Genomic DNA, 14,927 nt, shown 5'->3' with positions numbered 1-14,927 from the left:
TCCTAAAAAAACTAGGCTATTGAGTTTCCTAAAATCTGACCTTTAGATAATAATTCCTTGCTCCTCACTATCTTGCCAAAATAGAGACTTACCAAAGGGAGGGCCCCAAATCAACCCAGGGGTTTAATGGTTGGAAAGAAGGTGGAGTCCCAGGCTCTGCCAAAATGAGACAATTCTTTCAACCCATTTATGTGCTCTCTTCTTGAAACATTCCATTGTATTGACTTTAGAATCATCCCATTTTCTTGATTTCCCTCTAATGTGCTAGTACTCCTGGCTGGTCTCCTTTACTGATCCCTTGTCTTCTACCTTTAAAAAAGATTTTTTTTCTAATATTTTCACTATGCTTTCTTCCTGGATATTTCCATATTCTGCCATGACTTCTGTTACAGTGTACAAGTCAATCACTTTGACCTTTCTCCAGTGTAGACCTTTCCTCTCTCATCCAGACACATAGGTCCAACTCTAAACTTGATATGTCACTTGTGCTCCTCTGTCAAAACTGACATAGGATGGAAGCTCGTGGAATTTCCCCTCAAATTCCCTCCCTGTTGGGTGTTTTCTACCTTGGGAAGTCTTATCCACCTAATTCAGGGATTCTCTAACCTGGCTTCACATTTGAAATCTCTGAGCAGCACAGAAACCATACCCATGCCTGGGCCCCCTGCTTAACCAGTTTAATTGGAATCTGGGGGATGAGGGCCTTCAGGAGAGTTTAATGAGCAGCCAGCCAGGTTAAGAATCACTGAACTGTTTGCTCAATTGGAAGTCTATGAGTTATCTGGACCCTTCCCATTTCATTATCCTCTAATAGTCAGCCATGTGCTGATATTTTGTCTACCAAAGCTCTTGACTTTGTCTACTCTTTTCCATCATCAAAGCCACCACCCCAAACCAAGACATCTTCTCTTACCTGAAATAACCTCCCAGCTGTTCTCCTTGCCTCTGTTCTTGTTCCCATCCACACCATTATGCACATGCAGTCAGGGTGACCAAAAAAACAAATCTGATTACATCACTCTGTTGCTTAAAATATTGTACTGGCTTTCTACTTGCTCTTAGAATAAGAACCTGGAGTTTCCGTCCTGGTCCAGCAGAAATGAATCCGACTAGGAACCATGAGGTAGTGGGTTTGATCCCTGGCCTTGCTCAGTGGGTTAGGGATCTGGCATTGCCTTGAGCTGTGGTGTAGGTGTAGAAGACTTGGCTTGGATCCCGAGTTGCTGTGGCTGTGGTGTAGGCCAGCAGCTACAGCTCCAATTGGACCCTTAGCCTGGGAACCTCCATATGCCACTAATGCAGTGCTGAAAAGACCAAAAAAAAAAAAAAAAAAAAAAGAAAAAGAAAAAGGCCCAGATCTTTGTGTCCTTTAGAGATGTGGATATAGGACTATAGACTTTTTGTTTTTGTCTCATCAGCACACTTAGCAATCTCTAGTCTTTTGATATGATGTATTCCTGATCACCAGCACATGGGGTGGGCTTTTGATCTGGTTTTCCTTCCAGGATGGCTTTGATGATTCAAGCCTACTAGGTTAGCCAGAGTCCTCTTTCCTTACAATTTCTAGAGCTAGAGTAGAGGCAGCCTTGACTTGAATTCATAGTGAAGGGGTATGGATTCAGAGCCCTTGGGGAACATATTTCCTCCTTCCCAACTCATAGACTCAAATCCAGTACTCCTGGACGATAGAGAAAAATCCTCTCTATGAATAACTAGTTATTTGAGTATTATTTTGTTTACTCTCTCTCTTTCCTGCTCACTGTTAATTGCATGGGGGCAATTGCCGTGCTTGTTTCATTCAGTGCAGCATCTTAATTTCCTAGCACAAAAGAAGTCATCATTCTTTGATGGCTAAATAAATGAATGCCTAGTCTTAGAGATATCCACTGCAATAAAGATCAGATTAAGCAAACAGGTGTCAAGGGATTGTTTATGGATCTATTTAACCAAATGTCACTGTGCTGACTCAGCACAGGGGCCCTGAAATGGGGGTATGTATGATATGTGAAGGCCTAGCTTCATACCTTGGTAAAATCGGGAATTTCTTTAGCTCGCTCTTACCAGGAAATGTTCCTCTGGCATTTAAGGCTCTTCTTTCCTAGTAAGGAAAAATTTCGGTCCCAAACCACCCCAGAATGAGATAGTTACTGTCGGCTGCTTTATTTTATAATCTGACATCAAAATGGAAAGGGAGAGTATGCTTTTTAAGCTCTTTAAAATGAACTTCTATTGAAAATAGCTGTTGAGACACATCCATAAAATAAGCTGCTAAGGAATGAAAAGTGATGGTAGAGTTATAGAAACATTTTATAGTGTTGTACCTAGAAATACTGTGCAACATGGAGATCAGTTTATTCCTTAGAAATTTAGTAAGGATGTGCATAGACCTCTATGACTTTTGCTTCATAATTTAATTCACTAAGGTTCTTGATGTTAGCATGTAGTCATTTGATTTAGTGATATTGAGGTGGAAATATTTTTATATAGTCTGAAAAATAAATCCTAAAAGTTTATGTTTTAATTATGAGTAATACATGAATAAGATTTGTCTAGTTTTTGAACTCCACTTCATCTCCAGCCTATACTTCCTGGGGTAGGGATTTAAGGATAAGATGAAATCAGGGATGGCTTATTATCAAGGTTGGGAGAGGGATGGTGTGGAAATATGGTTCCAAATGGCTGATAAAACTACATGGAAAAAGCAGTCATAATCTCACTAAACCTGCCAATCTCAGAAACAGCCACTCATCATTCTAGGTCAGGAGGCTGCTCTTTTTCTGAGAAATCACTTGCTTCATCTGTATCTTAATATCTTGGATTTATTTCTAAATGACAGTTGTTGCTGTACAGTGGGAAAATAAAAAATAAAAAAAAATGACAGTTGTCATTATCATTGCTTTTAATCAGTACATAGATGTATTCATTTAATTGAGGTACTCCCTCTGTCTTTTCACTTGAAAACCTATAAGACGAACATGTTTAAATTGACTTATTGATTCTATAACCCTATTTGAGTGGGACTGTATTATTCAGTGGGCAAGGTGGAGGTTGGAATAGGAAGAGTATATTTTGCAGCAAAATAGGATTTCATATTCTCCAGATTAACAGAAAACACCCAGTTGAGTTTCTAATAGTTTTTTCAGCAGTTCATTAGGTATAGATTTCTTACTAATTACTAAGCTCTTTCAAAATGGAGGTTGGGGAAACAGGCTATCAATTCCAGTGGACTTAAAAAATTCATACAATTTTTTTCTGTTTTAAAAATTATTCATACAGAATGATATATTCTATATTCAAGTCATACAGAAATAAAATTTTAAAAGAGGAAAATTTTCCATGATTAAGTTTGAGGTGAGGGATGGAGTAAAAGTCAGGATCAAGGCATAAACTTGATTCACTACAAAATGTTGAAGCATAAACTAAAAGGCCTTCCCATGTCTGTGGGCCCCTTCAAAAGCCCTGGGAGGGCCTTAGTAATATGTAGATATAGTCATTTGCTTTTATAAAATTGGTAAAAGTAAAATATTTTAACTTTAGTTAATGAAGGCTGATTTCTGTTTTTCATTCTCACCTTCTCTGTTTTTCCTCTTGTTTAAAATGGGGTTGTCACAGGCCTTTTGGAGAACAGGCTACAGAAAAGTTGAGTTGTGGATCCATTTATGTTTAGGTCCGAGAGATATATTTACCTTGTTTGCGGTCACATCCATGTAGAACTATTCAGCTAGCTTCTTTGGTATAGAAATTACTTCGAGGCCCACTCCTACCATCCATGGCTTTGATTCACCAGCATATGACACAAAGTTGTAAGGCCAGAGCTTGCATAGTGACAGGAGAGTGAGCTGTAGTTTCTAACATTGCAAGGTTGTGAGTGTAGAGAAGAAACATGGTTTGAAATACACGGAGCCAGAAGCCAGTCTGGAAAAGTCTTCCAATCATTAGGCATACAAAACTGAAAGTGAATCATTCAGTCCTCATCAGCGCCTCATCAATATGCTGTAGAACAGAAATTGACACAACACTGTAAATCAGCTATACTCTAATAAAAATAAAAAACCAGAAGTTCTTTGCTGTTAGAAATATACTTGATAATGTATTTGATACATTTAGAAATATTTCAGAAATCTTTCAGAAGGGAACTGATCAAAATTACTGTGTGTGTAGGACACACATATGTAGCAGTACAACAAGCTTTGTAGTACTATATGTCTTTGTAAAGTTACCTGTTTTATGAATCTCAAGGTATTACTAAATTACACGGATGTATTTGGAAATATTTACATTTCTTACTTAAAATTAAATACTGACATCAACAGTGATAAGATAAATCTTATTATAACAAGTTCATTTATGAGTTAAGTTCTGTCCATTCAAAGAGCATTTAAGATTGTTCACTGCATAAGAAAACTTGAGATGCCCTGAAATCTTGTAGCTCACATATCAAAGAAACTTTAATATATGAAAGTTTGTAGTTTTTCATTATTTGACAATAATCCTAAGAATGTATGTGTATTTGCCAGTAACAAATTATAATGCTGAACTATCAGTAACTATCAACAACTTTTCTGAACTATCAGTAATTAAAAACAAATTTTGATGATGCTGGAAAATAGGACTTTCTATTCTAAGGACTGATATTACAAAATCATTGACATATGAATGGATGGTCAAGAAGTATACAGTCAAAAAACATAGGAAAGGGTTCCTTAGAGGTCTGTTAGGTGGTTAATACAAACTATTTTTTTTTCTGTTTTTTTTTTTTTTGATGTTTGCACTTTTGCAGATTTTTCAGATTTGTAGTTTGCTATATGTTTTTTTATCCTCATATTAAATAAATACTAATTTTCATAATAAACTTATTCTTTTCCTTCAGATATAAGACTTAGGCCCCATAATACCCGAATCCAACACCAGTAGGGAATATCTCTTTTAAGTTTTTGAAAAGATGGTGATTTTACATGTTGAAAGGTGGTTTGACATCAAATGGCTGCATCAAAGTGTTGGGTTAAAACATCCTGCTTTGAACCAAGCCCATCCCAAGGTGGGGCCGAAGCATTGCTGGCTCATGCTTCACGTGCACAAATTAAGGCTTTGCTGTTATCTCCAAGTGGGGGTATACCTACAGTTACCAGGACATGCCAAATTAAAGACAGAAGTTATTCATTACTCACCTTTCTGAGTCATTGGACCGGTCATCAGACCACATTCCCTGGGGTGCACTTTGAATTGATATTAAAGAAATTATCTTATGCATAGTACAATTAAAGTGTGTTGGATTTTTTTTCCTCTCAAAGGCATTAATTTGTTAAATGAAAAACATATAAAATAGGCCACAGTTTCTGTAACTTTGCTTTAACCTTTGGAAAGTTCTGCCAACTTCTGGTCCTGGCTTTTGGGCCATGAAAGCTGTGCTTGAACTTGATTTTTTTCCTTAGTGTTTGGCACATAGTAAGCCTTCAAAAATTTTTTACTTCCCTTCTTCCTTTATTATTTGTCTTGGGGTACATTTTTTTTAATTTGTCAGGTATGAGGAAATTTTTAAGAAAAGAAAACATACCCAACACATTCCAGTTGCATTACCAAATGACTGCCTTTATTAAGCTGTCTAGGGTGACAGAGTCCAGGTCTATGACAGCATAGCACCTAGGAACTGTCTACAACCAGCATGATTTTTCGTTGTTTCACAAAGGATTACAGCTAATCAACTACAACAAACTAGAATGAAATGTATTTGTCTAAAGACTGATGTTTAACTGAGCAATGATGTACTTGAGCTCTAGTCCTTATCCTGTGGACAGAATAGCAACAATTACTATTACTACTAATAATAAAAACACCAAATTGTAACTCCCCATTGGCATATAGGGCCATTCCACATTTATCACCTCGTGAAATCCTTTTATGAACCTTAAAAGGCGAGTAATGACCTTTACTTCAATTGTAGAGAGAAAAATGCTGTTTGGGGGAATTAAGTGACTGTCCCAGGATATCTTGGCCAATGAGTGGAGATCCAGGACTGTATGACTTCTCAATTTCTTATGGCATCATATTAATGGTAATTGAGGACAGTACCTACTTTGTTGATAGCCTCCTGCTCTCTCTCTAAACTCTACTGAGATGGAAGCCATTGTGGGAAAAATTTGGATGTTGTACAAATGTTATCACTTTGGGAAGTCTGGTGGCCTCAGGGGATAAAAATAGAAGGAAATGACAAGCCAATAAGGAGGTGAAAGCTCTGAAGCAAGAAAGAACTGGGTATTCAGAAGAAAATAAAAGAAAGCAGGAAGGTAGTGAGCCCTTGGGAGGCTATGGCTTTGCAAAAGATTGTATCTGTTTACTAAATATTTATATAGCATTTCATACTAATCACGTTACCCAGGTGGCAAAGAGGCAGAGCGGGGTTAGGCAGCTTGCTGATTGAACTCGAGCCGTCTGGCTCCCAAGTCTGCTACCCCATGGAAGGGTGATGGAGTCAATTTTTTATGAAGCATCCAGGTGGAATGTCTCATATCAGTGGGATGTAAATAAAGCCAAATTGGGGGTTTATTAGTTGTGTAGACTGCAATTGATGATTTTTCATCACTTTTTTGGATCTGTTTTACACCAGATGATGATGTTTCTGTTTATGCTCTCAATTCAGATAAACTTTGTGTTGTAGTACTTGGCTTTACAGTCTCCTCGTCCTTCATGGATTTCCTTGGGACTAGATGGATTGAAATCGCAATACCCTTTCATTTATTTATTGAGATTTATTGAAATTATTTATTTATTGGAATGAAAATACTGCTGCTATTTAGATAGCACTGAATACTGTAATGATAATAATAGTAAAATAGTATTAAAATATTGTAATTACTAATAACCATTAAAAAACATATATGCAATAAACCAAAATTTTACATTACTAAAAATTATACTAAAAGTATAACAAGTCCATATAGAATATCAAAATTTCTTTGATCCTGGTTTTATTCATTTTTTCAGGGAATTGTCCTCTCATCTTATCTTGGATTATAATAACTGTATATAAAAATGTACAGATGGCCAATAAGCACGTGAAAAAATGCTCAATATCCCTGATTATTAGAGAAATGCAAATGAAAACTACTATGAGGTACCACCTCACATCTATCAGAATGGCCATCATTAGTAAGTCCACAAATAACGAATGCTAGAGAGGGTGTGGAGAAAAGGGTACCCTCCTACACTGTTGGTGGGAATGTCAGTACAACCACTATGGAAAACAGTATGGAGGTACCTTAGAAAACTAAATATAGAACTACCCTATGACCCAGAAATCCCACTCTTGGGCATATATCCAAACAAAACTTTTCTTGAAAAAGACACATGCACCCATATGTTCATTGTGGCACTATCCACAATAGCCAAGACATGGAAACAACCCAAATGTCCATCGACAGATGAATGGATTAAGATGTGGTATATGTACACAATAGAATACTACTCAGCCATAAAAAGAACAAGATAATGCCATTTGCAGCAACATGGATGGAACTAGGGACTCTCATAACTAAGCAAAGTAAGTCAGAAAGAGACAAATACCATATGATATCCCTTGTATCTGGAATCTAATATATGGCACAAATAAACCTTTCCACAGAAAATAAATTCAGGGACTTGGAGAACAGACTTGTGATTACCAAGGGGGAGGGAGGGAATGGGATGGCCTTGGAATTTGGGGTTAATAGATGCAAACTCTTGCCTTTGGAATGGATAAGCAATGAGATCCTGCTGTATAGCACTGTGAACTATATCTAGTCACTTATGATGGAGTATAATGTGAGAAAAAAAAATATATATGTATGTGTGACTGGGTCATTTTGCCGTACAGTAGAAGATTGACAGAACACTGTAAACCAGCTATAATGGAAAAAATAAAAATCATTAAAAAAATAAAATCAGATGCTACACACACACACACACACACACACACACTCACGATATAGTTCGCAGGTATATTCCTAATGTTAGTGTACCAAAACATCAATGTCGAACTAGTTTTAAAATTATTGCTTTAACTTAATCAGCAAAAAATACCATACTGGTTATGAATTAAAAGGGAGACATTAGTTTGCTCTTGCCAAGGGTTCTTTTTGTTCAGTATTATACCAGAGCAGCATAAATGGTAATGAAGAAAAGACGTGGTTTCAGCTCTGGAAGGATTTATACTCTGGGGAAGCATTGGCCCTATAAACAGATGACTATAAATAAGACAGCATGTACAGGGCTCTAAGCAGCACAGATAACATACACTGGAATCAATGACCAGAGAGGAAAACACATGCAGTCTGTTTCTGCATCAGCCAGTGGGAAACCCCAAACTGATGCCCAGTTCTTAATTTGCTTGAAATAATAACTGCAGAAGTTAATACAGTCACTTAGAATGATTATACAAGAACTTCTGCTGCACCTTTAAGTCACTCCTAAGTTTATAAAGCAAACATACCTGGAGTTTAAGGATTTGCATGAGATATGATGAAATTTCACCATTGTTCTAATGTGTTTTTCCATTTGCCATCCTAATTATCTGAGTTCTTTATTTATAATTCCTCTTTCATTTCAATATCTTTTCCTTCATATCTTCTGTTGTAATTAAGTCCTTGTCCTTTATATATAAGTCATTTCATGTCATTTAGCTACAATTAGTCCTTGAATAAGACTCCTGGTTGGAAAGGATTAACCAAGTAAATGGCTTGCTCCTCTCACTCTTCTGGTATTTAATCTATTTTAGTTCAATTGTGTGGTACTTGCAGAAATGCATGGAATTATATAATCTATTAATTGCTTCTCATGAAGAAAATTAATAGAATATACTACTGAATCAGGTGGAATTATAAAATCTAATTGGGACAGAGACTCTTTCTTTGCTTGAGAATATTTAGGGGGTTAATGTTTTTGTATTAAAATGGAATTATATGCTTAAATTGTTTATGCTTTTGTCTGTCAGCATGGAGTCTTGATTATGAATGCATTCAAGCATTATGAATTTTGTGCTGGCTATTTTCCCAACTCTCCTAATACATGTGAACATGGGATATTTACTAGTGATAATAATTTCAGATAGGTTTTCTAAATTTCTCCATCAAATAACAAACTGAATTAACTGCCTAACTTAAATATTGAGGCAAAATCCTACATTTTAATGCCTCTTCCTGTTTAAAATTATTCCACACATGTCCTACAGTGAAATGCTTTGTCCTTTTTCATTCCTGTTCTAGTGTCCTTGCTTCTTTAAAAAATGCAGCCCCTCCTCCGCTCCTCCCCAGCTTAGTTTAGGGAATAAGCCTCTGTTCTTGTTTTTTTTTTTTTTTTTTTCCTATTTTTCAGAAATCAGATTCCAGTTTGATTTTCTCCTTATGCCTCTAAACTATATTGTTTCTAGCTCCACTTAGTTTTTGTTTAACCTCTTTCTTTCCCTAGTACATTAGTCCTGCCCATGGTTAAGGATCAGTTTTCTTTCCTTCATCCCAATTCTCTTATTATCCATGTCCTATGTTCACAAAAATCAGTCCATGCTTAAGTGTAAGTTGGTGACAACATCAGTGGCCTTTGAATTACATGTTACTCTCAGGACTTTTTTTCTGAAGTGATGAAAATCCAATTTAAACAGGCTTGGGGGGGGAGAGACATAGAGCGAGGTAGAGAGAATAAGAATAAGAATTATTGGGTCACATATCTGGAAAGAGTAGGGTGGAAATTTTGACATGGCAGGATCCAGAGGTACAAATAACACAGCCAACATCCCCCATGAGGTGTGCCCTGGAAAATACAGCTAATCCCTGGCAAATCTCATCCCAGCAAGAGATCTTTTCTGCTATTCCAGTGCAGACTCTCAGATTGGTCGATTTTTTTTTTCTTTTTTTTTTTTTGGCTTTTAAGGGCCACACCAGAGACATAATGGAAGTTCCCGGGCTAGAGGTCGAATCAGAGCTGTAGCTGCCAGCCTACACCACAGCCACAGCAATTCGGGATCTAAGCTGTGTCTGCAACCTACACCACAGCTTATGCAACAGCAGTATCCTTGAACCACTGAGAGAGGCTGGGGATTGGCTAGGGATCAAAACTGCGACCTCATGGATACTAGTCAGATTGGTTTCCGCTGCTCCATAATGGGAACTCCCTGATCAATTTCTTGATTGGATCAATTCAGATCACTTGCCATCCCTGAACCAATGATTTGTCACTAGAGACAGGGCATATATGTTAACTGAGCAAGCCTGGGTCATGTGTCCATTCTTGGAATCTGGGAATGAGGGTTAACCCTGTCAGGAACACAAGGATTTTGGTGGGGAGAAGTGGTACTCAAATGAAAATCAGACTGCGTGCTAGTACAGAAGAGGGAATGTAGAGTTCCTGTCATGGTGCAGTGGAAACAAATCCGACTAGGAACCATGAGGTTGCAGGTTTGATTCTGGTCTCGCTCAGTGGATTAAGGATCTGGCATTTCTGTGAGCTGTGATGTAGGTCACAGATGCGGCTGAGATCCTGGCTGAGATCCTGCGTGGCTGTGGCTGTGGAGTAGGCCAGCAGCTATAGCTCTGATTGGACTCCTAGCCTGGGAACCTCCATATGCTGCAGGTGCGGCCCTAAACAGCAAAAAAAAAGAAGAGGGAATGCGTGCTGGCAAACACAACAGGTGTTCATTACATATCCTTCCCAGGCTGGCTGTGATCCTTTCAGAGCTCTGGTTTCTGTATTTAGATTTTGAACTCAACATACCTCTATCACGGATACTGTAGAATATGGTGCTTTCATTTAACACTAACAGCAAATCATTACTTCAGAGTAACAGAACAATGGTTTAGATTTCCCCACTGCTATAAATTTAGCAGGAAATAAATATCTGCCATTTATCTATCTCTATGGTTACTAATAACAGCTCGGGGCAGGAAGAAATGTTCTTAGCAGAATAGGTGATAGGATACATTGCTGACCCCACATTCCCAAGCCCTAATGCCTGTGTGTATCCTTTGGTCTCAGAACTTCATTCCAGGGCATGCTTGGTGCAGTTATGGCTCATCTCTGTCCATAGAGGCTATGCTGGGTGCCTCACAATTTGGATTCTGCCAGTGTGACTATGACAGAATTTATTGTTTGATGTGTCATGGGACTTACTAGCTGTGTGGTTTTGTTCAGGACCTAAAGTCTTAATAAATTCCTTCTTCATAGGGTGATCATAAGGGTCATTTGAGTTAATGTGAAAGTGGCCTCTTCCATAGACAGTTGTTGGTAAGTAGAGGTAATCCCTGGAAACACGTTGTCGGGGGACCAGGTTCCTTCTTGGACCTCTGACTCTGCCCTTTTAGAATTTCCCTCTGTTTCATTTCCTCCTTGTGTCTGTTCACCTGTTCACATTTAGTGAAATATTTCCTTTCCTCTCCAGAACACATATCATGACATTTACCCTCTTAACAAAATTTTAGTTATACAGTATATTAGCATTGGCTATAGGTGAATTCTTCATCATGAGTTTCTCATAATTTCTCTTGCATTTATTGAGGGCTTACTATATGCCTGAGCATCTTAGATTGTTAATTATTTGAGCCTCACAGCAAGACTATAGGTAGATATTTATAGTTTTTATTTGACAGATGGGGAAACTAAGGCTTAGAGAGATTGAGCAAAAGAAGGGAGCAAAGTGGCAAACCTATGGAGACAGGCCTGAAACTCGGGTCAGCATCAGTTGAACACCCTTGTTCTCATCCAGTAAGCAGTTCAGAAACTTCGGTGTGCATGAGACTCACCTGCAGTGCGTATTTCTGCAGTTCACCTTCAAAGGTTTTGAGGTAATAGTGCTGGAGCAGGTCAGAGAAATAGGCATTTTTAGCAAGATCTCTAGGTGATTCTCCCACAGGTGGTCCACAAACCACAGATCTACTGGTGGGCCTCAGATGACTGACTTCCCTTGCTGTGGTTTCTCACCAATCCTGGCTTCTTTGGTGGAAGAAGGAATCTGAGCTGCTACCTGAAGGTTCTGCCATCTGCCCTGCTGCCAGGCACACATTTGTCCTTTCCTGGTGTCCTGCTTTTTCTAACAATTCTTTAACCCTTGAGTACTCAAGCTAATCTGATCCTCTTTGAGCCATTAGCACTTGAATTTATGTTGAGAGTGCCAATATTCACCTTGTACCTATGAGTACCTGCCATGCACTATGCTTATAAGGGGAACTCAACAAATGGTCATTGATTACTTTTCTATTGTGTAAATTTCCATTTAGTCTTCTCTAATTTGTATGTTCCATTTCCCTCAACTAGGTTGTAAGATGCTTAAGAAAAGAGACTGGTCTTCCATTGTCTCTGTATTATCAAGATCTCTTCATACATGCTCAGCAAAGACTCTTGACTCTTTCAAATATAATAGAAGATGTGTAATACATGTTACTGAGTGAATTAACCATTCAAAAGTGTTGGTTACCACTATTTTTCTTAGGCGATGAGATTTTCATGACTGGAAATCTTTTGAATATTTATACTTGGTTTTCCACCTTAAACATTTAGAGGGGAGGAAAAAAAAATAACTCCCTTTTAGCCTCAGAAGTAAAATATTTAACTACTCAACATTCTTTGTTTTGCATAAAGAAATGTTTAACCAAGATTCCTTGGGTTGCAGTCAGATGGCCAAACTTTTAAAAACAAATGTGCATACACAGATATGCAGGAGGGATTTACCTCAAAATGCAGCTGCTTCTAGATTATGTCTCTGCTTTTTTTTTTTTTTTTTTTTTTTTTTTGTAGAAGCTCAGGTTTTTTCCCAAAGCTTGGATCTACTGGAATAAATGGTTTGTCCTTTGGCATCAAAATCCTCATCAGAGACAATTGTTGAGATTCCCCAAAATTCAGTTACAGCAGTGGGGATTAGAAATGGAACTTTAAGATAAAATGCCTGATGTGTAACATGATGACTAGAGTTGAAAACACTGTATTATAACAATTGATATTATTAAAATTTGCTAAAAGAGTAGAACTTAATGTTTTCATTAAAAAAGTGAATATGTGAGGTGATGAATGTGTTAATTTGGATGTGTAAATATCACAATGAATATGTATATCAAGTCATCATTGTGCTTTTTAAATATCTTACAGTTTCATTTGTCATTTATACCCCCAGTAAAGCTGAAAATAACTAAATAAAAATAAGATAAAATGGCTGCCTTCAAGGAGTCTACAATTTAATTGGAGTAACAATGAAGGTGCATGCCAGAGAGTTGATGGTAAAAGATTATTGTTTGTGTTAGTTTCCAGAATATTAAAGATTATCTAGTTCAGACCTCTCACTTTTCAGATATAGGAGTTGGAACAAGAGATACAGCTATTTGGCAAGGTCGTAAAGAATGTTAAGTACATAGACCGAACCAGAGCCCTGATCCCTTTTCTCCTATTGATGAGCCTTTTCCAAATCAGAGTAAAACCTAAACTTCTCAGAAAAAAAAAAAGCTTGGATTTTTTTTTTTTTTTAACCAGAGCATTAGCAACATAACCACAAGGCTTGTCAGACTAGAGAACTAGTAGTTGTATCAAAGAGTGAATATCATGAGACTGCAGCTGGGAAGCTAATTAGCCTGGGGATGAGTGTGTGAGTCATAAGTTTCAACTAGGGAGGCAGAAGACAGGGTCTAGAGCAGTGCTGGCCAGTAAAAATATGATGTGAGCCACAAATACAAGCCACATGTGTAATTTAAAATTTTCTGGTAGCCACAATAAAAATAAGAAACAGGTGGCATTAATTTTAATAAATTTTTTTATTTAACCCAGTATCTTTAAAATATTATCATTTCAACATTATTTAATATGAAAAATAAGATATTTTAATTTGCTTTTGTGTATTAACTCGTTGAGATCTATTGTGTACTTTATACTGACAGCACATCTCAACTGTTTAGTAGCTACAATTGGCTAGTGGTTTCTCTGTTGGACATTGCAGGACTAGAGCATTCTCACTGATGAGAAAGATTGAGAGAGTAGCATAATGCCAAGCAGACTGACTTGATAGGAGGATCTCCTAGAGAATGCCTGTCAAACTTTAATATGCATAGAACTCACCTGGGGATCTGATTAACATGCATATTCTAATTCACTAGGTCTATGATTCTGGGGTAGGTCTAGGGTTCTGTGTTTCTAAAAACCTTTGAGGTAATGTTGATACATCTGGTCTGTGACCCACATTTTGAGTAGCCAGGTGAATTTAGGAGATCAGCCATGGTGGAGAGAAAAAAACCCAATGATATTGTGAGCAAATCAGGATTTTATCAGCAGGGGGAAATGTTTTTCCCCCACTGAATTCCTTAGCCCATGAAATGGGAACTTCTACCAACTCTTCTGTTTTTTCAGAAAAGTGGAAGAAACTACATATGCTGAGGAGTGCTTCAAGGGGGAAGAAGAGAACAGAACTATTGGTAGAAATTCCTATTTCACATCATGAAAGTAATATGTCTTTTAATTTATATAGGACTTATTTAATGTATTTCAAAACGTTTTATGATTTGCTCCATAAAGTTCTTGAATATAACTTGATAAATTTATTTTTAGCAGAATTTGTCATTTTTGTTGCTGTAGTAAATAACAATTTAGAAAATTACATGGTTTTTCTCAATTTGTTGCTGATGTTTAGAAATACAGTTGATTTTGACTTTGTATCTAGAAGACTCACTGAACTTTCTTACTACTATTCATAATTTATTTGGATTTATTTTTTGATTTTCCAAGTAGACAATAATCACCTACAGGTCTTTTTTTTTTTTTTTCTAATCTTAATCCCTTATTTCTTTTTTCTTGTCATATTGCACTGCCTAGGTTTTTCACTGAATTCTTGAGTTAATAAGGTGAGAGTGGGTATATTTATATTGGTTTTAAAAGCTTTAATATTCACCGTAAAGTATGTGATTTGTTTTATATATATATATAAATATATA

General features: G+C 37.1%; 1 protein-coding gene across 6 annotated transcripts in view; it reads left to right on the top strand.

Annotated features, from left to right (window-relative positions):
• Positions 1-14,927, top strand: part of LOC110262205 (uncharacterized) — a 343,233-nt gene that overhangs the window by 33,456 nt on the left and 294,850 nt on the right. Inside the window, exon 4 of one of the 6 annotated variants that reach the window (XR_014819138.1) lies at positions 1,273-1,344. The exons of the other annotated variants lie outside the window; for them this stretch is intronic. The gene's annotated coding sequence lies outside the window, so the exon portion shown is untranslated. Of the gene's footprint in view, positions 1-1,272; positions 1,345-14,927 lie in introns of those variants that run through there. 6 annotated transcript variants of the gene reach the window in all.

Source organism: Sus scrofa, chromosome 1 (assembly GCF_054392235.1).
Source record: "Sus scrofa isolate SSC_HxYL_T2T_F1_AM1 chromosome 1, Sscrofa_HxYL_maternal_Yorkshire_Landrace_v2.0, whole genome shotgun sequence".
In the NCBI taxonomy this organism is placed as follows: domain Eukaryota; kingdom Metazoa; phylum Chordata; class Mammalia; order Artiodactyla; family Suidae; genus Sus; species Sus scrofa.
The sequence above is the reverse complement of the archived record's forward strand: the minus strand, read 5'-3'. Positions and strand labels throughout refer to the sequence as shown.